The 27126-nt window shown below is 36.4% G+C and overlaps 1 protein-coding gene across 1 annotated transcript in view; it reads right to left on the bottom strand.

The window, feature by feature from the left end:
- LOC110740371 (olfactory receptor 2G3-like) overlaps window positions 1-27126 on the bottom strand; it is an 84526-nt gene that overhangs the window by 20102 nt on the left and 37298 nt on the right. The window lies entirely within an intron of this gene.

Below are 27126 nucleotides of genomic sequence, written 5' to 3'. Positions count from 1 at the left end.
CCCACCAACAGTGTACAAAAGGTTCCCTTTCTCCACATCCTCACCAGCATTTGTTATTGCCTGTCTTTCAGATATAAGCTATTTTAATTGGAGTGAGATGATATCTCATTGTAGTTTTGATTTGCATTTCTGTAATTATCAATGATATTGGGCACCTTTCCATTTATCTGTTTGTCATTTGATCTTTTTCCCATTTTTTATTAGATTATTAGATTTTTTCCAGTAGAGTTGTTTGAGCTCCTTATATACGCTCATTATTAATCATTTGTCAGATGGAGAGTTTGCAAATATTTTCTCCCATTCTGTGGGTTGTCTCTTCACTTTGTTGATTGTATCCCTTGCTGTGCAGAAGCCTTTTAACTTTAAGTGATCCCAGTGGTCCATTTTTGCTTTGGTTTCCTGTGCTTGTCGGGGCATTGCTCTAGAAATTTTTGCCCATACCTATGTCCTAGAGATTTTCCCCAAAGTTTTCTTATAGTAGTTTCACAATTTGTAGTCTTAGATTTAAGTCTTTAATCCATTTTGTTTTGATTTTTTTTATATGGTGAGAGACAGGGGTATAGTTTCATTCTTCTGCCTATATATATATCTAGTTTTCCCAGCAGCATTTATTGAAGAGACTGTCTTTTTCTCAGTGTATGTTCTTGGAACTTTTGTTGAAAATGAGTTCACGGTAGGTGTATGGATTTGTTTCTAGTTTCTCTATTCTATTCCCTTGGTCTATGTATCTGTTTTACGCCAGTTCCCTGCTGTTTTGGTTACTATAGCTCTGTAGTATAATTTGAAGTCAGTTTCAGGTAATGTGATTCCTTCAGTTTTGATCTTTTTCCTTAGGATAGCTTTGGCTATTCTGGGCCTTTTGTGGTTCCACATACATTTTAGAATTATATTTTCTATTTCTGTGAAGAATGTCCTTGGTATTTTGATAGAGATTGCATTAAATCTGTAGACTGCTTTGGGTAGTATGGACATTTTAACAATATTAACTCTTCCAATAGTCACAACTACTCTTCTATCATAGTGGTGACTATGATATTTATATTATTTGAAACCTAATTTTCCAACTCCTATATATCCTTCTGAAATACTAGACACATATAAATGTATTTATATAGTTACATATGTTATATATGTGTGTATATATATACACACAAAACAAGGATATTTGTATTTTCATAGTGTTAAAATGTGTGCAGTTCATAATAGAAGAGGAAGAGTCAATTGTATATATATTGCATATATGTATAATGTATTATATATATATTCTTTAAAGATGGTAGACACTTTGTCACATCTGTAAGCTCTTCATTTTCCGTGCTCTGTGGGAAGAAGTGAACTATGTATCCGCTGCCCAAATATCTGTAAAGGGCAAGCGTATGTCACTATTAATAAAATGACCATTGCATTACAATCTTTGAGGGTGGGTGCTTTTTGACGTTTTTCTACTGTAAATTCACACAAATGAACGTTCCATCTGTTTTTTTCTTTTCTATTTGGAATGATGAACATCATAATCTCCATGAGATGATAATAAATGATAAAAATATAATGAGATATATTGCTAGGAGAAATGTTCTTTCAGATTTTTTTTTAAAGACAAGGTCTTTCTCTCTCACCCAGGCTGGGGTGCAGTGGCATGATCATGGTTAACTGCAGCCTCAACCACTTGGGCTTAAGGGATCCTCCTGCCTCAGCCTCCCAAGTAACTGGGACTACAGGCATGCACCACAATGCCTGCTAATTTTTTATTTTTTGTAGACATGAGGGTCCCACTATGTTGCCCAAACTGGTCTCAAACTCCTGGCTTTAAGCAATCCTCCTGCCTTGGCCTCCCACAGTAATTGGAATTACAGGCCTGAGCCACCATGTCAGGCCAAGAGTTTTTTATAATGTCAAAACCAGACACTTTAAATGAGTTATAGGCCTTTCATCCACCAACCATTACATAATGATGTAGAGTCTCTGAAATAGGGTATTGGGGATACATATCCTATATACAGGAAGAAGGTCAGAAACTACTGGATTTCTTGTCTTTCAGTTTGAAAAGAATTGCTATTTTCCATTTGGCCTGCTGGGAATAGCTATCATAATGCTGATTACGATTATTGAGCACCAACAATAAAATGCATACTGATTGGGCAGCAATATGTTTTTAAATCAAAGTCCATTACTGAGAGACATATGCGTCCTCCATATGTTAGCCATTAAGAAAAACTTCTGTAGAATGAGGTGTAGATATAAAGGAATACACTAAAAGGGATGGTTAGGATTATCTAAGAGAATAAGTAGGCACAGTCATTGCACAGAACTTTCTATATTTGCACTCCTTTTTCTCCCAAACAGTGTAGATGACTACAGCATGCATTTGGCTCACTGAGAATATACCATCCTAACACTGACTAAAATAAAATTAGATAAAATAAAATTAGATAAGACAACTATGCTTACAATATCCAAAAGAAAGAATATGCAAGGAGAAAATGAAGTTTCTCTTGATTATTTATGGGTGCATTCTAATTTTGTGGCGTGATTTAGTCATTTCAAAGAGTCATTTTCTTTCTTTCTAAACAAGTCTTATGATTATTTTCTTAATCATTAGTTTTAACATGCTAGGTGATAAAAAAATTCATTTTGGTTAATTTTAAAATTCATTAGGAAAAACAACATATATTAATAAAAATGTAACATTTTGTTAAAATCTATGGGTATTCATTATTTTTAGAGCTCTGTTTCATTATTTCTGGGGAAGGATAATAAATAATTTTCTTGCTATGAAATACATAGATAACAATAGTCACAATCAGCCACTGTTATTTGGGGATGGGAGGAATAATGGAACATTGCAGTTGGCAGTTGACAGTTGACAATTGGCATTCTGGGAGTGTGGAATTTGAATTGTAAGAGGACTGCATTCTCCTAAGCCATGTTCTGACCTTGCTCTTGTTCTCTTCCTAGTAGCTTCTTCACTGCTCCCTTAACATCCTTATTTCTCAAGGTATAGATGAGGGGATTGAGCATTGGAGTTATGAGTCCATAGAAAAGTGCAAGAAGCTTGCCCTTCAATTTGGCTGTGTTGCTCTTAGGTGCCATATATGCATAACCACTAATGGCAGAGCCATAGAACATAATAACCACCAGCAGATGAGACCCACATGTATTGAAGGCCTTCTTGCGACCCTCAAAAGATTGGATGCTTACTACTGCTTTGACAATGTTGATGTAAGAGAACAGAATTAATCCAACTGGGATGACCTTTATGACCACCACAGCTGCATACATCTCCACTTCATTGATCCATGTATCAACACATGATAACTGAAGCATGGCAGGTACCTCACAGAAGAAATTCTCCACTTGGTATTGACCACAGCGAGATAACAAGAAAGTCAGCACTGTTTGCACCAAGGAGTTGCTGAAACCTGTTACCCAAGCCACTGCTGCCAATTGCTGGCATAGCTGAGAATGCATGATAACCATGTAATGGAGTGGCTGGCAAATTGCTATATAACGATCAAAGGCCATTACTGAGAGAAGTACACATTCAGTGGATCCTAGACCAAGGGAGATGAAGAGTTGAGCTACGCATCCTATGAAGCTAATGTCTCTCTGATGGCTCCATATATTTATCAGCATCTGGGGAACAGTGGAAGTTGTATAGCAGAGGTCCAAAAAGGAGAGATTGGCCAGAAAGAAATACATGGGTGTATGGAGTATGGGATCAAGGCAGGATAAGATAATGATGGCTGAATTCCCAATGAGGGTCATTATGTAGAAGACGGAGATGGCCACAAAAAGAGCCATTTCTAGTCTGGGCCATTCAGAGAAGCCCACCAGAATAAAGCCATTGTTGTAATAAAAGGTGTTATTGAATCTTCTCATTGCTGTGACACTATATGCTGGTAATACCAAAGCCAGAATTTTAGAAGCCTGATTATCTCGTGCTTAGAACTAAATGTTGGCTCATACATCTGCATGCAATAGAGAAACTGCGTAAAAGAAAACAAATTCATTAGTGTGTTTCCTCTTATTACCTCAGTAAGAAAAATGAATTTTTAACAATTATATATCTATATTTTAGCAATCATATTTTAATCCACGATTTTAACTTAGTAAACTCAGAGTTTACTAAGTTTTACTTAGGAGTTTACTAAAAGTTTACTAAGTAAAGAGGTTTTACAAGAATACAGATAGTAAAGATTTATTACAAAATGTTTGTTATAAAAAGGTATTGGATCTATGAAGATTAAGGAAAATGGAGACTTCATTGGAGCTCCATTAAATCTCTAATTTACCCAATATGTTTCTTAATCATTCAATTTAATTTATCTTCTTGCTGCTTTTTAGTGCATTTCTATTATAGAATATGGAAATTGCCACTGATGAAAGATACTATTGGTTAGGGAAGGTAAATTCTCCTTTCTGCTTATTGTAATTAAGTTAATATGAATAAAACTCCAAGGACTGAAGGCAATACACTCATTAAATTAATTTAGTATTGTATTTAGTCAAGAGATTAGTAAGAGTTAACATGACTAGAACTAACAATACATAAAATATTCATTTATTTTGCTTATATCAAAAACATTTACATTTATATTAAATAATGTATACTTATGAAATGGGAAATGTTCCTTGTCCCCCTCACAGGGCGTGCGATGGAGTGTGGCTCGCTTCTTCAATGCCCTGCTGCTCAAACTTCTAGGAGAGCTTACAGATGGGCAGGCTGTGGGGCTCCAACCCAAGGGCAGTGTCTCGGAGTGAATGTTTAAGCTGAAACCCCAGTGGACCTGTGTTACAGGGTGCTCTTTCAGTTTGCCATCTATAGGCAGCTTGCGTTAGTCACCTCAATTAGACGCTCTATCTTGTGGCAAGGACAGAGGGCTTTCTGTATCCCAGGTTCTTGCCTTGGTGTACGGGAAGAATCGGATTACACGTGGGCTTGGAGAAGGAGTGTAAAGTTTTATTAAGAGGAAGTAGCTCTCAACAAATGGAGCCGGAAGGGAGATGGTCTTCCCCTGGAGTTGGGCTGCTCAGCGGCCCGATCTCCTCTGGCTGCCCTGGCCAAACTCCGCCTCATCCCGCTGATCTGCTGGCGTCTGTCGGTAGGCTATTCCGCTAGCGTGCTCCCCTCGGCGTCCTCTCGATGCCCCGTTGCTTACCCGCTACCCTCGCCATCCAGCAGCTTCTGTCGTCTTCTGCTGATGTGCTCCTCTGACGTGTGGCTCCCTGTGTGTCTGGCTGCTAGGGTCTCAGGTTTTTATAGACTCAAGATGGGGCATGGTGGGCCAGGGTGGTCTTGGAAAATACAACATTTGAGGACGAAAGCAGGAGCGTCTGTCCTCACCTAGGTCCATGGGGGTGGAGCCCTGCCTTTCTCTACCCAGTACTTCCCTGCCATATCACTTATGTCAACATGAACTACAAAAATGTTTGTGGTTTCTACGGATGCTCTCACTATTTCTTATTTAGCCACATATCCATGAAGAAAAAGTATCAAAACAGGCTTTCCTATAATCTTCAGTATCACATAATCTTCTGTTTTCTGGGAAAATTTGCCTACACAATGGATGTTGTATAGCAAAGTGGAAAAAACTATGAAGTGTACCTAAGAAAATCTCTGGTGTTTGTCTTAGATGTGGTAATTCTCAAATATATGATCATGCACACATACACATACATATCAATATACACACATTATCTGCATGCTTCGTTTTCATTACGTGTAAAACATATATATAATTTCAGTGAGAATGTTTTATTGAAGCTTTGAACTATGTACAATGTATCACATAAATATAAGTATTACTATTAAAGTAGTAATAATTATCATTCATAAAATGATTCTCAGTGAAAGACTTTTATAAGCAATTTACATATAGCATTTCATTTCATTTTTAAATAATTTTATTTATTTTCAATATAAAGTTGTAATTCTTTTTATTCACCTTTTATTGCAAAATTTTTGGACAGTTTTAAGTGAATTCATTCAGGTTTTTACTATTTTTAAACTGATAAAATTGTATGCATTTATGAAAAACATGATATTTTGAAGTATGTATACATTGTGGAATGACTAAATCTAGCTAATAAACATATGCATTACCTTAAATGGTTACCATTCTTGTGTTGAGAACACTTAGCATCCACTCTGTCAGCATTTTTCAAAAATATGGTATATTGCTATTAACTATAGTCACCATGTTATACAATAGACCCCTTTAACTTATTCCTCCTGTTTAACTGAAATTTTGTATTCATTGACCAACACCCCTCAGGTCCCTCTTGCCACCCACCATCGCCTGGTAACCCATTCTATGAGATCAACTTTTTAGCTTCTACCTATGAGTGAGATTATGCAGAACTTGTCTTTTAATGCCTGATTTATTTCATTTAATTCTCACAAATTAACTAATCATATCCATTTTACGGACAAGGACACTGAGTTTTAGAAAGTTTAAATAGTAGCCGGGCGCAGTGGCTCACGCCTGTAACCCCAGCACTTTGGGAGGCCGAGACGGGTGGATCACAAGGTCAGGAGATCGAGACCATCCTGGCTAACATGGTGAAACCCCGTCTCTACTAAAAGCACAAAAATTAGCTGGGCGCGGTGGCGGGCCCCTGTAGTCCCAGCTACACGGGAGGCTGAGGCAGGAGAATGGGGTGAACCCGGGAGGCGGAGTTTGCAGTGAGTGAAGATCGCACCATTGCACTCCAGGCTGGGCGACAGAGCGAGACTCCATCTCAAAAAAAAAAAAGAAGAAAAAAAGAAAGTTTAAATAGTTTGCCTCCAATCACAGAGGTAGTAAATGGCAGAAGAGGCCTCAGACTCCTGGTATATCTCAGAGTAAACTCTATGCTTTTAACTGTTATTGCATGTAGCCACCAGGATTAATGAACAAGCCTGTGGCATGTGAATAGTTAAGCACTCACTCAGTAAAATGTTTTCTTTATGACATTAGATATTATCTGGTAAACATAAAAATCTGTCATCTCCAGTTATCTGCAAGCCAGAAATTAAGGCCACTCTTCTGTCTCAACTTAGAGATGACAAAGCACACGAGGCAGAGCGGGACTATGCCCTGGGGGAAAAGAAAGTAACCTGGTTTAGGAGCCAGCACAATTACATAATAAAACTAAATAGAAAGTAAAATTGCTGGAAGAATGAAACATTTCAACATAATTTATAAATAATTACTATCCTGAGATCCAATTATTTAAAAATTCTACGAAGTTCGTAAAATGAAGTTACTAAAGGCACAACACCAAAAAGATTACTATACAAATAATTCAAAATAAAAAATGTTAAACACCACCAAGAGTTTAATAAAAGAATACTATTTTAGAATGATAATATTTTACCTAGAAATTTCTTCTAAAGAAAATACTCTAGATATGTAATCTGATGCATATAAATATTTACATGCTAGGATATGCATAATTAGTATATTCACATTATTGAAAAATTACATAAAATAATCAATATTTTAGAATAGAGAATTGTTGAATATGTTTTGCTTATCAATAAAACTAATTTTAAATATGTAGTACCTTTTCATGATTCTCACAATATCTTCGTACATGAAATAGGCATAATATAAAATATGAAGTTTTAAAAATATTGTTGAAATTTATGTAAATATAAGCTTATAAAAGCATGAGCAAATACAACAAAAATGATAATTGGGATTATCTCTGGGTTTGACATTATTACTAATTTTCATTATATGACTGTAGTCTACTTTTCCAAACTTTATTCAGTAATTAGACATTATTTTTTATAATTAGTTAATATAGTAGTTCCCCCTTATCCTCAGGGGATACTTTCCAAGTCTCCTAGTGGATACCTGAAACCACATATAGCACCAAACCCTGTTTTTCCCTGTACTGTACATGCATACTTTGATAACGTTTAATTTATAAATTAGGCGCAGTAAGATATTAACAACAATAACAATAAAATAAAACAATTATAAAAGTAAACTATAATAAAAATTATGTGAATGTGCTCTCCCTTTCTTTCCCTCCCTCCCTCAAAATACCTTATTGCACTCTACTCACCTATTTTCAGACCATGGTTGATGGTGGGTAACTGAAACCACATGAAGTGAAAGTATGGATAAGGAGGAATTACCGTATATAATAGATGACATTGAACATGGCACCTCCTCCAAGCATTAGATTTCTTATTACTGAGTTCTTGTTATAGTGCTTCCATTCCCATACATTATATTTGCTCTTGTGCTTGAAATCTTCCCTCTCCAGACACGATTAAATCATTCCAACAGGCAGTTACTGAGACTGGCGCCTGCATATATTCCATTTATTTCATATCAGTTTTATGCCCTTGGGCAACTGACTCAAGTAACTGTCACATGGAGGTTGTTATAGGGATTCAATAAGTTGATGTAAAACAGCACATAATTGGACAAAAAAAATTTCGATGCTAAATGGTTGCTTTGTTGTAGTAATTATCTTTCTCTGATGGCTAATACTATTTTAGTTTAGCCATCTATTTATTTACAGTTAATCATATTCATAGTACAAATATGTAGAATTATTTGACAGATGGCAAGAAAAAAGTGAAAGTTTAATTCCTTTGGGTTTATGTATTATCCTGTTAAAATTTGTACTGTTCTCTTACATATATCATTGACCATTCATATTGAGATGTGTTTGATATAAATATGAGAATTTTCTAATGGAAAGAATAGATCATTCTACAGTATATGAAAACTTTGATTCATAGGTGGTCATTTGGACAGTGTAGAAGAACTTCAGACCAGAGAAAGCATCAAAGGGGAGCAAGGCAATGAAAACAGAAATGAAATAACAAAAACCAGATTTCACCATGTTGTTAATGGCCAGATGTAACTTCTACCACTTTAAAGGATATCATTCACTACTGATTTCAGAGGAATAGAAATAAAGAAAGAGAGAAGCATCCTAATCTTAATTTTGTTATCTGAAAAAAAAAAAAACTATAGGAATAGCTCTTATTATACAAGGGCAGATTTCAAAGATTTGTCATCACATAGTCTAAGCAGAAGGAGTATTCATAAAATATTTTTATATCCTACTTCATCTAAACATATCTCACAACAATAATTTAAGATGTTTTTCTCATGTTTTCTTTAGTAGTATAAAACATCTTTTTTCTTCTTTTCAATACAAGATGACATCATTGTGAGCAAAATGCATGATCAAATTGCTTTTGGAAAGTATATCTCTTTGTACTGTGTATGCTACCTAACTGGTAAAACAGCAAACTCATTTGCACAGTGCATGACAGCACTATACTCTTGTGTGGTGCTGCCAAAATGAATTTATAGTACTTTTAAAACCATTGGTAATCATTTTCAAATTATATATGTGCAGAAATGTGACTCCACAGTAAGTAGGGACTCATCCACTTTATTATTTATGTCACTTCCCAAATCAATAAGCCAATTTTTAAAACCAAATCTACATTTGTATTAGGGAAAAAAATTGGCTCAGCTTTAGAAGAACTACCCAGAATAATTTTCCTTGTCTGCCAGTTATCTATCCCATAATCAACAATCCTAGAAATTAGGAAAGAAAAATTACCTAAATTCAATATCTTAAATTTAAACATGAGTATTCTTTTTTATTTTACTGTAAACAAATTTTATTTTTGATTAATTCATTTTTAAATCACATAGCATGATAACATCTTTCTCTCCTAGTCACCTATAGTCTCACCCTCCGTAAGACAAACTCCTTTTTTGTCAAAATGACAATCCTCTAAGCAAAAGTTTCTGTCTCTAAGATATAGAAAAGCATAAAAAGTTAGAGTAATTTTACCTCTTTTAGAACAAGAGTTCCTTGTCCCCTGAAAGAAGTGTTTTCGAGGTTCTGTTGTGCCCCTTACATCTTAGTTTTGCTAAGTTTTTCTGCTTCTGAGGTAATGATTCATGCTCTGTAGTTCCTCCTAGGTCTCATCTTCTTTCTGTCTAAATCTCATCACAATATTGACTACTCATCTTTTGTGCTATGTTTAAAAGAATGCAGGGATCCTAGAATATTTTTCTCCTTTATTCCTCAGAGAATAGATCCACCTTAGAATAGAATATGCTAGAAATTTTTACCTTGGGGAGCCAATCTCCCAGTTGCAATTAAGCAGAACTCAGAAATAGGAACTTTGGCCACAGGGAAAAATATAAAAAATAGCATCTTAAATTGCTTACAACATGAATGGATTCTATACAATTATTCCATTCAGCTTTCCTTCCTATAGAATAAATCCTGAATTTCAGATCTGTTTCTTCTCTAGGTTATTTTCTGCCTCTATTATTTATAATTAGATACTGAAACCAATTTATGGCTTCATGGAAAATTCCAAACCCATTCAGAATGCTCTTAATCTGTATTTATTGAAATGTCTTTCTGATAAATCAGTATTTCTTTCAGGGCTTAGTGAGAATTGTGGGCAAAATGTACACTCTCTGGATTGAGTTTTGAATCCATAGTCCTTTTTGATAGAAATATACCCAACTCATGAATCTTAAAATGAATAGGTTTACTTTGTGCTAAGGATCTTTTATTAGAGCTTAATATGAATTACATCATTTAGGTTTTTTCCCAGTGCTTCATCAATGTAGTACACTGTTAAATTTTGGGAAATTTTATCAAACCTCATAGTTGAGAAATGATGTCAGTGTCACTGTATTTTGTATTTAGGTTATCATAAATGAGGTTTATATTCTTTTTTGTATGTTTCAATGCCATTTGCCTATTTATGAAATATCTGCCCATATTTGAAGACACCATTGCTCCCTTTACTCTTGGCTTATAAATCTTTCCTTTGGATATCTGAAAACTCTTTTAGGGAGTTGGCCCTTTACCGTAATTTGCCAATTATAAATATGATTTTTGTGGCTATCATTTATGGTTCAATTTTGCTTAATATGTGTTTTCCACTGAAGTATAACATATACACCAAAATGTAAAAACTATAGAGTTCAATGAATTTTTTAAGTGGATGGAACCCTGTAAACAACACACAAAGAGAGAATATATCACCCGGATCATAAACTACTCCTTGTGCCTCCTCCCAATCACCATACCCTCAAACACTACTGAAAACATAAATTATATTTACCTGTTTTTGAAATTTTCATAATTGAATTTATCTTATATATATGTGTATAAGTTTGTATCTGGTTTCTTTTGCTAAATGTTATGCCTTTGAGATTCATCTATGTTTTTGCATGTGCCATTTTTCTCATATACTTCTACATTTATGAATATATCACAATTTGTTATTCTTACATTTGGATAATTTCAGTGGGAGGCTATTACAACTAGTGTTTATGTGTACATTCTTGTAACATGCCTTTCAGTGAAGAAATGTATGAATTTTTTGGGCCTATAACTACAAGTTAAAATTTCTAGTTTAAAAGTATAGGGTATATTCCGTTTTAGTAGAAACTGCCAACATGTTTCCAAAGGGGTTGAAATGATTTATACTCCGACCAGCATGTATGAGCATTCATTTCCACTACAGCCTGTTCACTTGGCAATGCCAACTTAAAAAATATATATATACTTTCTGTTTGATATATAAGAGGTATCTCAATATATTTTCTTGATGACTTGGAGGATAGAGAACTTTTCAAGTCTATCTTGAAAAAATGAATGCTCAAGTGTTTTGTCCACTTTTTCTATGAGCTTTTTGTTTTGTCTTATTAACTTCTGAGAGATTTTTATATATTCTGGACATGAGTATTTATAAAATATATGCACCCCAAGTATCTTTTATGCTTTGGCTTATTGCTTTACTCTTTTTAATAATGTCATTACCTTTAATGGACATTTTTTAAAAATATACAAATATATAGAGAATAGCGCAATATACCTGATATATCCATCCAATAATAATGAATATGTGGCCCATTTTGCCTAATTTACATTCCCTATTACTCCCCAATTGTTATTTTGAAATAAGTCTCAACTATCAATTATTTCATCCATATATTTCAGTATTCATCTCTAAAATATAGTGATTCTTTATAAAAAGCATCATTTTGCAATACAAAAAAGATAATTCTTTATATCATCAAGTATCCAACTGTGTTTTTATTAATTGTATTTTTTTTGAAAAGGAGTTCTGAAAGTCCAATTTGTCAAAATTTTCCTTTTTGATTGGTGCTTTCTTTGTCTGATTATTGAAATTCCTCTCTACCTTAAGGCTATGAAGATATATTTCTCTATTTTGTACTAGAACTATTATTATGTGACCTTCACACTTGGATGTATAACCTGCTAGTAATTGATGTTTATGTATTATGTGGGATAGGGGTCAATATTCATGTTTTCTACTCACTATCCAATTCACCCAACATCATTTATTGAAAATATCATTTCCTTACTTAACTTCTGTGTACCCTTATCATAAATCACATACATTTTTCCCATATACTTATGGGTCTGACTCTCAAGTCTCTACTCAGTTTTTCTCTCCTGGCACCAATACCATATGGTCTTAATATATCTTCAAATAAGTCTGATATCTTGTAGTACAAGTCCTCCAGCTTAGATTTGATTCATCAAGTTTGCTTTAACCAATGTTTGTTCTTTGCATTTCTGTATCAATTTTAAAATCAGCTTAACAATTTTTTTAAAACCTGTTAAATTTTTTTATTTGGCTTTTTCCCCCATTGGAAAATCACTTACTCACTTTTCAAATCTAAGCCAGTTCACAGACCCAGATTCTGTCTTGAAAAGAAAAGGACAGGCCCTCTTAAAGGCATTCTGCAATGTCATAGTAAATCTATTCGGTAGCAATTCATACAGTTTTCCTCTAACAGAGTTTAGGGCTACTTGTCAGACAATCCTACAGTGAAAAAATGGAAGTATCCACATCTGAATTTTGCCAAATTCTTTCTCTGCATCTATTAAGATAATCATATGGTTTTTATTCTTTGTTTTGTTAATGTGGTGTGTCACATTATTAATTTGCTTATGTTGAACTATTTGTTCATCTCTGGGATAGACCTCTTTCCTTTTAATATTCTGTTAAATTTAGTTTGCTAGTATTTTGTTAAGGATTTTTGTTTTTTGCATCTGTGTTAATCAGGGATATTGGCCTGTAATTTTATTTTCTTGTAGTTTCTTTGTCTGGTGTTGGTATGAGGGTAATGTTAGCCATGTAAAATGAGTTTGGAAATGTTGTTTTTAGCATCCTCATCTGCTAGATATTCTGAGCATGATTTGATCTGCTCATTTGTAAGACATAATCAGTGGTAGACCTATTTGAACTGGAGGACTAAAGAAGTCACAGACTCTTCTTGCTTTCTGGACCCCACTAAAATACTGAGCTTTATATGTTACACAGTAAACAAATCAGAGCCCAACATTCAAATTAGCTATATGTTGCCTCTAAATTCCAAAATAGCCAAACAAGCATTGTTCCTTTTTCAAATTTATGTGATGCAAGATTCAGCAATTTTCACTTTACGATATTTTCTTAAATTAAAAATCCTTAACAAAATACTAGCAAATAAATTGTCTTCTGTAAAGTGAAAATTGCTGAATCTTGCACCACATAAACTGTTTTGAATCCTTATCACCTGGAACTGTATTAAGTTGAAGACCTCTGAATTTTCATTAGTCTTATTACCATGCACCCTTGTACATTGTCTTACCAAGTCATCTATTGCAATTTCTACTTCTGGTGTACAAAAACGAATCGCTGATGTCATCAATATATAGTATGGCATTCTGTAGGACAGCAAGATATCAAAGTTTTACAAGCCAGATGATAACAGAGAAGCAGGTAATTTATATTACTCTGGAGTAAGATAGTGAACTTGTACTGAAAGAAAGCTTTTCCTACTGAGTCCTTTTAATTTGGAAGACAATAACATTTGTCTGCTTGATATCTAAATAGAGGGCTTGGGAGTTACATTGATTTGTTCCATTAAAGAGACAATATCTGAAACAGCATCTGCAGTAAAATTATCATCTACTTAATTTTACAGTAACCCAAGTATTATTCTTTGAGCTCCATCTGTAGTAGATATTCATGGTGCTCAAAGATGTTTCCATCTTCCCTCCTTTTCTTGGTCATATCTGAAGATTACACTTCTTCCTTCTGCCTCAAAGTTATGAGTAGTATTGTGGCAAGTTGGCCAACAAAATGTGTTAAATTATACATTTTGACCCTGGTAAAATAATTTAAGAGCAAATATGCAAACTTCCATCCTCAGTGGAAGTTTGCCACAGTGACTGTGGGTTAACATCCTGAGACTAAGGATCCATAAGTGCAAAGAGGCCTAGAATGCTGAGCTACTGTCTGAGTATTTGCTAGCACTCACTGAAGATTTTTAATGATTAAGAAGTATATTAAGCCTCTTAGTTATTAACATTGTTACTGTAAGATAATCTAGCTTACCATTAATTATGCTACAGTCTATATTTTGCACAAGTCAAAAGCTGAATTAAACAGTGATGTGATGTAAATTACTACCTGTGCATTTTCAAACCTTTAATGGTAGCACCAATGTCTGTGATTACCCTGAAGCTTTGATTTATTATTCTGTACGTGTAGACAGAATTTTGAGGGACTTTCTCTTACCTTTCCTCCTTCTATTCAATAAGTAGATTTTGTTTTTCTTATTGCGTACTTATAAAATTCCAAAGCTAGAGGCAGATTTGCAGGCATAATTGTTATAATGTCTTAGGTCTTTCTGCAAGGGAACTAGCTCTTTTTCTATCCAACCAGACCTTGAACTGTTAACTGACTGCTATGGACTGCATGCTTGTTTCCACCCAAAATTCATATGTTGACACCCTAACTTCCAATAGCAAGTGGGGCCTCTAGGAAGTTATTAGATTTAGATGAGGCCATGAGGATAAAGCCCCCATGATAGGATTAGTGCCATTATAAGAAAAGAAAGAGACTAGAGTTATCTTTCTCTGCCACAGAGGATATAAGGAGAAGATAGTCTGCAAACTAGGCAGGGGGTCCTCATCAGACACTGAATCTTCCAGCACCCTGATCTTGGATTTCCCAATCTCCAGAACAATAAAAATTAAATTTCTCTTTTTTAAGACACTGAGTCTATGGTATTTTTGTTATAGCAGCTTGAATTAACTAGGACACTGGCCTAGGTCTAAAAGTTAGTTATGGCAATGGCTCTTCAAGTGATAATTCAACATAATTCCCTATTCATCAATCTTAGCGGTTTTAATTTTATAGCTCAAATTAAACATTTACTGACCTTTTTCAGGCTTATGAACATCCTTATCAACTAACCACCACCATGGATTCCCACAGATGAATCATTTCTGGTTTCTGTTAAACCCTTCTGATTTCTCCCCAGGCTTATTCCTTATTATGGCAAATTCACTCACCTTGCCTTTGTTAGACATGTGCTTTCACATGGCCTCCACCCTACAGTGTAGAATTGTCCCTATAGAAATCAAGAAGCCTATTCCTATGACATTTTCAACCACTTTCTTAGCTAATAAAAAATCTAGTAACTACTTCTTTTTTAAAATGTGAATACTTCCCTCACTAATGTGCTTTAATGTTCTGGCAATGGGAGTATCATCTGGGCAATCCTGAGACATGAAAAGAAGTGAGTGAGAGGGTCAGATGTGTTAAATGTACTCCAAAATGTTTATCGTCATAAATCTCCAGATTTTTTCTAAAATACACTAATTATTTCATGGCATATTAACTTTGTTTAACACTTCACTTAATAGAAGCTATTGGTTAGTTGAGTTTTTAAATTAACCCAATGAATAAACGGTCTTAGCTTCTCCCAGCTGTTTGAGCCAGCACATACAATTAGAGTCTCTTTTAAATGCTCTCATGTTGATAAATTTGGCTTAATCCACATTTGGTTCAGTCAAATGTTTTCTGTCTTCATGACAATCCATTCCAACATAATCCCTAAGATTTTTGTAGCTTAAAATGGCAAATTGTATAATTATTTTCTGTCTCCTGACACACAACCAGAGTCATCTCTCAGCATGCTCCAGGGAGACAGAAACATCCTACGTAGTTGTGTTGTGATTAGTCATGATAACTGATATCCTCTTTAAAGGTATTGCCTCAGATATCATCACAAAAACTTCAACAAAATCATGGTCATTTCACCAAACAAAAGAAATAGGGTGGCCTGAGATGAAAACAAATATTTTTTTGGGGTGGGGGGAGATTGATAGCTCTCTAATTTATTTGAAACTATCTAGATATTCTCAACGCTACAGGAACAAACTTGGATGGGTATTTTGCCACAAGTGCAGCAGAAAAGTTAAGATAATTCACTCCAATGCACTACAAGCTTTCATAATGGGTGCTGAAATGTCCCTCCAAAGTTTGGGAGTGCCCTTAAAGGGCAGAAAGCTAGGAACAGGACTGGGAAGCAAATAGAAGTCCTCACTGACCCAAAAGGCTGGCAGCCAGACTATAAAGCAAAGAGAAATCTCCTATAGTCCAAAAGGCTGGTAGCCTCACTACTTATATGGACTCACTAGAATTCAGGCCCACCCTTCCTTCAAAATATTTGAAGCCAGTGGTTAACTGGATTTAACCAAATTTGCAACAGATTTAAGCTTAGCTACACAACAGACAATCTCATTTCCCCATACTCATACCCTGACAAATATGGAATGTGTCCTATCCTAGGGATAAATATTACTTATTATTTATTTCTCTCCCTACAATTATTTTTTATACAATGGTATAGACTGTTTGTGTCACTCCGAATTTATATGTTGAAGCCCTTACCCCAGTGTGATGATATTTGAAGGTAGAGTCTTTGGGAAGTTAAATTAGGTTTAGATGCAGTCATGAGAGTGGGGCCCCCATGTCAGGGTTAGTGTTTCTATAAGAAAAGGAAGAAAGATCAGAGCTTTATCTACATAATGTGAGAATACAGTGAAAGGTCTGTCAGCAAGAGAGAATTCACCAAAAACTAAATTTTCAGGCATCTTAAATTTGGACATTCCAGCCTCCAGAATTGTGAGAAATATATGTCTGTTGTTTAAGCCACCCAAGATATGGTATTTTGTTATAACATCCTGAGCTAAGACATATTTTTGTACCAGGAGTGGGATGTAGCTGAAAATGTAGAAGTGGTTTTAAAACTGGAAAAGGGGTAGAAATTGAAGAAATTTGGGGGTGCATGCTATAAATATGCACATTAATAGCTATTCTGTTTAGGGCTTATAAAGAATATAAGACTGCTGGAGAAAAGCTTCCATTTGCTTATAGAATACATAAATAATTATAAACAGAATGTTGGCAGAAATACGTATGGTAAAGGTCATTCTGGTGAAGGCTTAGACAGAAATGAAGAATATGCTATTGGACAATTGAGAAAAAGTGATTCTTTTTATAAAGTGGTAAAGCACTTGGCTGAATTATGTTCATGTTATATTGTTTTGTGGAATGTAAAACCAGTAAGTGATGAAATTAAAAGTGAAAATAGCTGACATTTCTAATCAAAGTGTTGAAGGAGTTACTTTGTTCATCCTGACTGCTTCTACTAAAATGCAAGAAAAAAGAGAGAGATAAATGAATCAAAAAAGGAATTGTTAAACAAAAAGGAGCTGGAACTTAAAAAAATTGGAAAGTTCTCAGCCTAGCCACACTGCAAAAGATGAGAAAGCATGTTGAGAAAAAAAAAAAAACACCAAAGGTGTGGCTGGACCATCACTCAATAAAGAGATTATGGGATTATATAAGCAGAAACACTGTCGGTCTGAACTGAAGGATATGGGAATGGGATAAAATGAAGGAAGTCTGTCAGACTTCTTAGATTCTGTGGGACTAGACCATAGAGCTATTCAGATGTGAAAGTGTGATATTACTCTTCAAAACAAGGGAAGAAAAGACCCTAAAGGTGTTTTAGAGATTATCAGGGCTGCCTCCTCAGTTTTAAAGGTTGGGTCTATCATCTGTTTCAAAGGGCAGTTGGTGTCAGAGTGGCTGCCAGAGCCTTTTGGGTACAATGCAGAGTCACGGGGACATGACCCCTTTCCTGCAGAGCTACAGAGGTCCGACTACCTACTATCCCAGTTTGTCCAGAAAGTGGGACTGTCATCCCAGTAGACCCAGAAGGCAAAGTATGAAACCAAAGAAGATTATCCTTGAGCTTTAAGATCTAATGGTAGTTGCATTACAAGGTTTTAGATTTGCTTGGAACCTGCCACTCTTTCTTTTTTCCAATTGTTGGAATGAGAATGCCTATTCTATGTCTAATCTACCATTGTATTTTGGAAATGCGTAATTTATCTAGTTTCACGGACTTATAACTGGGGATGAATTTTCCCTCAGGATCAATAATATCTTGAGCCTCATCTATATCTGATTTAGATGATATTTAGATGAGACTGGACTTCCGATTTTAGAGTTGATCTTGGAATAAGACTTTGGGGGCTACTGAAATAAGATCAATTTTTTTTTGCATATAAGAAGTACATTAATTTGGGAGACAAAGGACAGAATGCTATGGACTGACTGTCTGTGTTCCCCCAAAATTCATATGTTGAAGCCCTAACCCTCAATGTGGTGGTATTTGGAGATGGCGCCTTTGGAAAGTAATTAGGTTTAAATCTGGTCACGAGGGTGGGGCTCTATAAGGGGATTAGTGACCTCATAAAAGGAAGAGGGACCATAGAAAGAAGAGCACACTCTTTCCCTACCACGTGAGGGAACAGCTAGTGAAAAGGCAGCCGTCTGCAAATCAAGAAGAAGGACCTCATCAGAAACTGCACCTCCTACTCCTTTATCTTAAACCTCCTGGCCTCCAGAACTTCGAGAAATAAGTGTCTGTTGTTTAATCCACCCAGCCTGTGGTATTTTGTTAGAGCAGCCCAAGCTGACCAAGACACACAATGCCTGGCATAAAATAAAAATCAAACACTATGAGGCACACTAACAAGCAAGAAAAATAGAAACAGTATGCGCCTGTAATCCCAACTACTAGGGAGACTGGGGCAGGAGGATCGCTTGAACCTGAGAGGCAGAGGTTGCAGTGAGCCGAGATCATGCCACTGCACTCCAGCCTGGGTAACAGAGTGAGACTCCATCTCAAAAAAAAAAAAGAAGAACAAGAAAGAAAAAGAAAGAAACAGGAATCATTCGAAGCTAAAAAGAGGAAATATTCAAGTGAAGTATACTCAGACATGGTTCAGATATTAGAATCATCAGACAAGAATGTTTTAAATATGTTATAACATTTCGCTGGTAAAAGCATATAAGATTTATGAACAAACGGGAGATCTCAACAAAGAGATTAGCATTGTACGGAAGAACTAAATGGAAATGTTAGATATAAAAAATAACATACCAGAAATAAAATAAGAAACAAATAATTAATTTGGTGGGCTTAACAATAGGCCGGACTCAGTAGGGGAAAGAATTCATGAACTGAAATGCAGGTCAATCAAAATTATCCAAACTTTAACCCAAAGAGAAAAAAGAAAAAGCATCCAAGTTATGTAGGATATTATCAACTCCTCTGACACATGAGTACTTGGAGCTCCAGAGTATAAGAAAACGAAATAGGTGACAGCTGAATAGGAACAGCTCCAGTCTCCAGCTCCCAGGGTGAGCGACACAGAAGACAGGTGATTTCCGCATTTTCAACTGAGGTACCGGGTTCATCTCACTAGGGAGTGCCAGACAATCGGTGCTGGTCAGCTGCTGCAGCCCGACCAGCGAGAGCTGAAGCAGGGTGAGGCATCCCCTCACCTGGGAAGTGCAAGGGGGAAGGGAATTCCTTTTCCTAGCCAGGGGAACTGAGACACACAACACTTGGAAAGTCGGGTAACTCCCACCCCAATACTGTGCTTTACCAAGGGTCTTAGCAAATGGCACACCAGGAGATTATATCCCACACCTGGCCAGGAGGGTCCCACGCCCACAGAGCCTCCCTCATTGCTAGCACAGCAGTCTGTGATCTAACAGCAAGGCAGCAGTGAAGCTGGAGGAGGGATTCCCGCCATTGCTGAGGCTTAAGTAGGGAAACAAAGTCGCTGGGAAGCTCGAACTGGGTGGAGCCCACAGCAGCTCAAGGAGGCCTGCCTGTCTCTGTAGACTCCACCTCTGGGGACAGGGCACAGCTAAACAAAAAAAAAAGCAGCAGAAACCTCTGCAGATGCAAACGACCCAGTCTGACAGCTTTGAAGAGAGCAGTGGATCTCCCAACACAGAGGTTGAGATCTAAGAAAGGACAGATTGCCTGCTCAAGTGGGTCCCTGACCCCTGAGTAGCCTAACTGAGAGACATCCCCCACTAGGGGCAGACCGACACCTCACACCTCACACGGCAGGGTACACCCCTGAGACGAAGCTTTGAAGCAAGAATCAGACAGGTACACTCGCTGTTCAGCAATATTCTATCTTCTGCAGCCTCTGCTGCTGATACCCAGGCAAACAGGGTCTGGAGTGGACCTCAAGCAATCTCCAACAGACGTACAGCTGAGGGTCCTGACTTTTAGAAGGAAAACTAACAAACAGGAAGGACACCCACACCAACCCCATCAGTATGTCACCATCATCAAAGACCAAAGGCAGATAAAACCACAAAGATGGGGAAAAAGCAGGGCAGAAAAGCTGGAAATTCAAAAAATCAGAGCGCATCTCTCCCTCCAAAGGAACGCAGCTCATCGCCAGCAATGGATCAAAGCTGGATGGAGAATGACTTTGATGAGTTGAGAGAAGAAGGCTTCAGTCCATCAAACTTCTCAAAGCTAAAGGAGGAATTACATACCCAGCGCAAAGAAACTAAAAATCTTGAAAAAAGAATGGAAGAATAGATAACTAGAATAATCAATGCAGAAAAGGCCATAAACGAACTGACAGAGATAAAAACCATGACACGAGAAATACGTAACAAATGCACAAGCTTCAGTAACCAACTCGATCAACTGAAAGAAAGAGTATCAGCAATTGAGGATCAAATGAATGAAATGAAGCGAGAAGAGAAGTCTAAAGAGAAAAGAAAAAAAAGAAATGAACAAAGCCTTCAAGAGGTATGGGATTATGTGAAAAGACCAAATCTACGTCTGATTGGGGTGCCTGAAAGTGAGGGGGAAAATGGAACCAAGTGGAAAACACTCTGCAGGATATCATCCAGAAGAACTTCCCCAAACTAGTAAGGCAGACCAACATTCAAATTCAGGAAATACAGAGAACGCCACAAAGATACTCCTCGAGAAGAGCAACTCCAAGACACATAATTGTCAGATTCACCAAAGTTGAAATGAAGGAAAAACTGTTAAGGGCAGCCAGAGAGAAAGGTCGGGTTACACACAAAGGGAAGCCCATCAGACTAACAGTGGATCTCTCAGCAGAAACTCTACAAGCCAGAAGAGAGTGGGGGCCAATATTCAACATTCTTAAAGAAAAGAATTTTAAACCCAGAATTTCATATCCAGCCAAACTAAGTTTCATAAGTGAAGGAGAAATAAAATCCTTTACAGACAAGCAAATGCTTAGAGATTTTGTCACCACTAGGCCTGCCCTACAAGAGATCCTGAAGGAAGCACTAAACACGAAAAGGAACAACCGGTACCAGCCATTGCAAAAACATGCCAAAATGTAAAGACGATCGGTGCTAGGAAGAAACTGCATCAACTAACAAGCAAAATAACCAGTTAATATCATAATGACAGGATCAAGTTCACACATAACAATATTAACCTTAAATATAAATGGACTAAATGGTCCAATTAAAAGACATGGACTGGCAAACTGGATAGAGTCAAGACCCATCAGTTTGCTGTATTCAGGAGACGCATCTCACATACAGAGACACACATAGGCTCAAAATAAAGGGATGAAGGAAGATCTAACAAGCAAATAGAGAACAAAAAAAAAAAGGAGAGGTTGCAATCCTAGTCTCTGATAAAACAGACTTTAAACCATCAAAGATCAAAAGAGACAAAGAAGGTCATTACATAATGGTAAAGGGATCAATTCAACAGGAAGAGCTAACTATCCTAAATATATATGCACCCAATACAGGAGCACCCAGATTCATAAAGCAAGTCCCTAGAGACTTACAAAGAGACTTAGACTCCCATACAATAATAATGGGAGACTTCAACACCCCACTGTCAACATTAGACAGATCAATGAGACAGAAAGTTAACAAGGATAGCCAGGAATTGAACTCATCTCTGCAGCAAGCAGACCTAATAGACATCTACAGAACTCTCCACCCCAAATCAACAGAATATACATTCTTCTCAGCACCACATTGCACTTATTCCAAAATTGACCACATAATTGGAAGTAAAGCACTCCTCAGCAAATGTACAAGAACAGAAATTCTAACAAACTGTCTCTCAGACCACAGTGCAATCAAACTAGGACTCAGGACTAAGAAACTCAATCAAAATCGCTCAACTACATGGAAACTGAATAACCTGCTCCTGAATGACTACTGAGTACACAACGAAATGAAGGCAGAAATAAAGATGTTCTTTGAAACCAATGAGAACAAAGATACAACATACCAGAATCTCTGGGGCACATTTAAAGCAGTGTGTAGAGGGAAATTTATAGCACTAAATGCCCACAAGAGAAAGCTGGAAAGATCTAAAATTGACACTCTAACATCACAATTAAAAGAACTAGAGAAGCAAGAGCAAACACATTCAAAAGCTAGCAGAAGGCAAGAAATAACTAAGATCAGAGCAGAACTGAAGGAGATAGAGACACAAAAAACCCTCCAAAAAATCAATGAATCCAGGAGTTGGATTTTGGAAAAGATCGACAAAATTGATAGACCGCTAGCAAGACTAATAAAGAAGAAAAGAGAGAAGAATCAAATAGATTCAATAAAAAATGATAAAGGGGATATCACCACCGATCCCACAGAAATACAAACTACCATCAGAGAATACTATAAACACCTCGATGCAAATAAACCAGAAAATCTAGAAGAAATGGATAATTTCCTGGACACTTACACTCTCCCAAGACTAAACCAGGAAGAAGCTGAATCCCTCAATAGACCTATAGCAGACTCTGAAATTGAGGCAATAATTAATAGCCTACCAACCAAAAAAAGTCCAGGACCAGATGGATTCACAGCTGAATTCTACCAGAGGTACAAGGAGGAGCTGGTACCATTCCTTCTGAAACTATTCTAATCAATAGAAAAAGAGGGAATCCTCCCTAACTCATTTTATGAGGCCAACATCATCCTGATACCAAAGCCTGGCAGAGACACAACAAAAAAAGAGAATTTTAGACCAATATCCCTGATGAACATCGATGGAAAAATCCTCAATAAAATCCTGGCAAACCGGATCCAGCAGCACATCAAAAAGCTTATCCACCATGATCAAGTGGGCTTCATCCCTGGGATGCAAGGCTGGTTCAACATATGCAAATCAATAAATGTAATCCAGCATATAAACAGAACCAAAGACAAAAACCACATGATTATCTCAATAGATGCAGAAAAAGCCTTTGACAACATTCAACAGCCCTTCATGCTAAAAACTCTCAAAAAAATTCGCTATTGATGGAACGTATCTCAAAATAATAAGAGCTATTTATGACAAACCCACAGCCAATATCATACTGAATGGGCAAAAACTGGAAGTATTCCCTTTGAAAACTGGCACAAGACAGGGATGCCCTCTCTCACCACTCCTATTCAACACAGTGTTGGAAGTTCTGGCTAGGGCAATCAGGCAAGAGAAAGAAATCAAGGGTATTCACTTAGGAAAAGAAGAAGTCAAATTGTCCCTGTTTGCAGAGGACATGATTGTATATTTAGAAAACCCCATTGTCTCAGCCCAAAATCTCCTTAAGCTGATAAGCAACTTCAGCAAAGTCTCAGGATACAAAATTAATGTGCAAAAATCACAAGCATTCTTATACATCAGTAACAGACAAACAGAGAGCCAAATCATGAATGAACTTCCATTCACAATTGCTTCAAAGAGAATAAAATACCTAGGAATACAACTTACAAGGGATGTAAAGGACCTCTTCAAGGAGAACTACAAACCACTGCTCAGTGAAATAAAAGAGGACACAAACAAATGGAAGAACATACCATGCTCATGGATATGAAGAATCAATATCGTGAAAATGGCTATACTGCCCAAGGTAATTTATAGATTCAATGCCATCTCCATCAAGCTACCAATGAGTTTCTTCACAGAATTGGAAAAAACTGCTTTAAAGTTCATATGGAACCAAAAAAGAGCCCGCATTGCCAAGACAATCCTAAGTCAAAAGAACAAAGCTGGAGGCAACACGCTATCTGACTTCAAACTATACTACAAGGCTACAGTAACCAAAACAGCATGGTACTGGTACCAAAACAGAGATATAGACCAATGGAACAGAACAGAGTCCTCAGAAATAATACCACACATCTACAGCCATCTGATCTTTGATAAACCTGAGAAAAACAAAAATGGGGAAAGGATTCCCTACTTATTAAATGGTGCTGGGATAATTGGCTAGCCATAAGTAGAAAGCTGAAACTGGATCCTTTCCTTACTCCTTATACAAAAATTAATTCAAGATGGATTAGAGACTTAAATGTTAGACCTAATACCATAAAAACTGTAGAAAAAACCTAGGTAATACCATTCAGGACATAGGCATGGGCAAGGACTTCATGTCTAAAACACCAAAACCAATGGCAACAAAAGCCAAAATTGACAAATGGGATCTAATTAAACTAAAGAGCTTCTGCACAGCAAAAGAAATTACCATCAGAGTGAACAGGCAACCTACAGAATGGGAGAAAATATTTGCAATCTACTCATCAGACAAAGGCTAATATCCAGAACCTACAAAGAACTCAAACAAATTTACAAGAAAAAAACAAACAACCCCATCAAAAAGTGGGCAAAGGATATGAATAGACATTTCTCAAAAGAAGACATCCATACAGCCAACAGACACATGAAAAAATGCTCATCATCACTGGCCATCAGAGAAATGCAAATCAAAACCACAATGAGATACCATCTCACACCAGTTAGAATGGCAATCATTAAAAAGTCAGGAAACAACAGGTGCTGGAGAGGATGTGGAGAAATAGGAACACTTTTACACTGTTGGTGGATTGTAAACTAGTTCAACCATTATGGAAAACAGTATGGCGATTCCTCAAGGATCTAGAACTAGAAGTACCATATGACCCAGCCATCCCATTACTGGGGATATACCCAAATGATTATAAATCATGCTGCTATAAAGTCACATGCACACGTATGTTCATTGCGGCACTATTCACAATAGCAAAGACTTGGAATCAACCCAAATGTCCATCAGTGACAGACTGGATTAAGAAAATGTGGCACATATACATCATGGAATACTATGCAGCCATAAAAAAGGATGAGTTTATGTCCTTTGTAGGGACATGGATGCAGCTGGAAACCATCATTCTCAGCAAACTATCACAAGAACAGAAAACCAAACACTGCATGTTCTCACTCATAGGTGGGAACTGAACAATGAGATCACTTGGACTCGGGAAGGGGAAAATCACACACCGGGGCCTATCACAGGGAGGGAGGAGGGGGGAGGGATTGCATTGGGAGTTATACCTGATGTAAATGACGAGTTGATGGGTGCTGACGAGTTGATGGGTGCAGCACACCAACATGGCACAAGTATACATATGTAACAAACCTGCACATTATGCACATGTACCCTAGAACTTAAAGTATAATTTAAAAAAAAGAAAGAAAACTTATCTTCAGGGGGAATTGTTTTGTTTTGCTTTGCTTTGCTTTCTGTGTTTCTGAGCAGTAATCAATATACATGAATGGCATATGATCCCCAGGTATTTCATCATTGCTTAACAAATCTCATAATTGCTCTTAAGGGAAAACTAATTGTTTATCATTTACAGCACATCTGTCTCTTTGTTGGATTTTTTTACACATGAGGAGACAAGTGTTTACTCATTAATCAGGGCTATGAGTTAGAAGGGGTGAGAAGCAGGGGCAGCCTCTTTCCTCAAGCATAATTCATGTATTAACTATGAGTTTTTGCTATAATTCACCATTCGTCTGTTCCTATTAAGATTAAACATTTTTGTTTAGATTCCAAACACTCCTGCCATCTCTACCTACTTTAAGACATATTAGGTTACTGGACTAAAATATATTTCTATTTGTAGCTATTTTCTGCATGAATCTGGACTTTCTCAAAATTTTGCTACTAAAAATGTAGGAATAGATTGAATATGGATGTTGATACGGTTACAATGTTAATAAATCATTCTTAGTTTTACATTTTTGTGTTCGCTCAACACTTCACTAATCTTTTTTATATAAGTTGGTAGTAAGTAAACATTTTGTGTTCATTAATTCTTTTTATAAGACCAGCATAAACTAGACTTAAAAACATTACAAGGATATTACAAAAAAAGAAAAAATGTTTACCAGTATCTGTCATGAACACAGATGCAAACATCCCTAGTTAAATATTAACAAATCAAATCTATAAAGGAGGTCCATTAAGAGAGGCAATATGTGTGTGTGTGTGTGTGTGTGTGTGTGTGTGTAAGAATTATTCAAGCATTAATGAATTTTTGTTACAGTATGATAATTTAATTATATTTAAAATTATTCAATGATATAAATTATAATTTGAATCTAATCTTTATAAAATGCTCCTCCATACCCCAGTTGACATAACCCTTAGACTTTAGGGAATCTGTTTTGTTGCCACAACTGTAGATAAATCATCCGAGATAATAAGTAGTGTTTTTGAAAGACATTTTTAATTTTTTAAAGAATGAACCCTTGACAATGAGGGACATTGATACTAAAATACAAGCAAAATTTTTAGGTATTTTCTTTTTCAGATGATGACTACTACTAAAATAAGTTGACTATAATTTAGAGGTTAAACAAAGATAATTTCTTTATTGGAAATTTCTTGTAAAAAGATGTTAGTGACCTGTTGTGTCTCCAGAACCTTTTTCTTTCCCAATCAGCCTTTTCATGGCCCACTTGAACTCCTTGTTTCTTAGATGGATGGGTTCAAGGTGGGAGTAACAATGGAGTAAAATATATTGAGAAGTTTGCCCTCATCCTGAGATAAACTGTTTCCTAGATGTATATGTAACAGTCCCATAGAAGATGGATACCACAA

Source organism: Papio anubis, chromosome 6, assembly GCF_008728515.1.
Source record: "Papio anubis isolate 15944 chromosome 6, Panubis1.0, whole genome shotgun sequence".
Lineage (NCBI taxonomy): Eukaryota > Metazoa > Chordata > Mammalia > Primates > Cercopithecidae > Papio > Papio anubis.
Note: the sequence above shows the minus strand (reverse complement) of the source record. Positions and strands in the feature narration are given on the sequence as shown.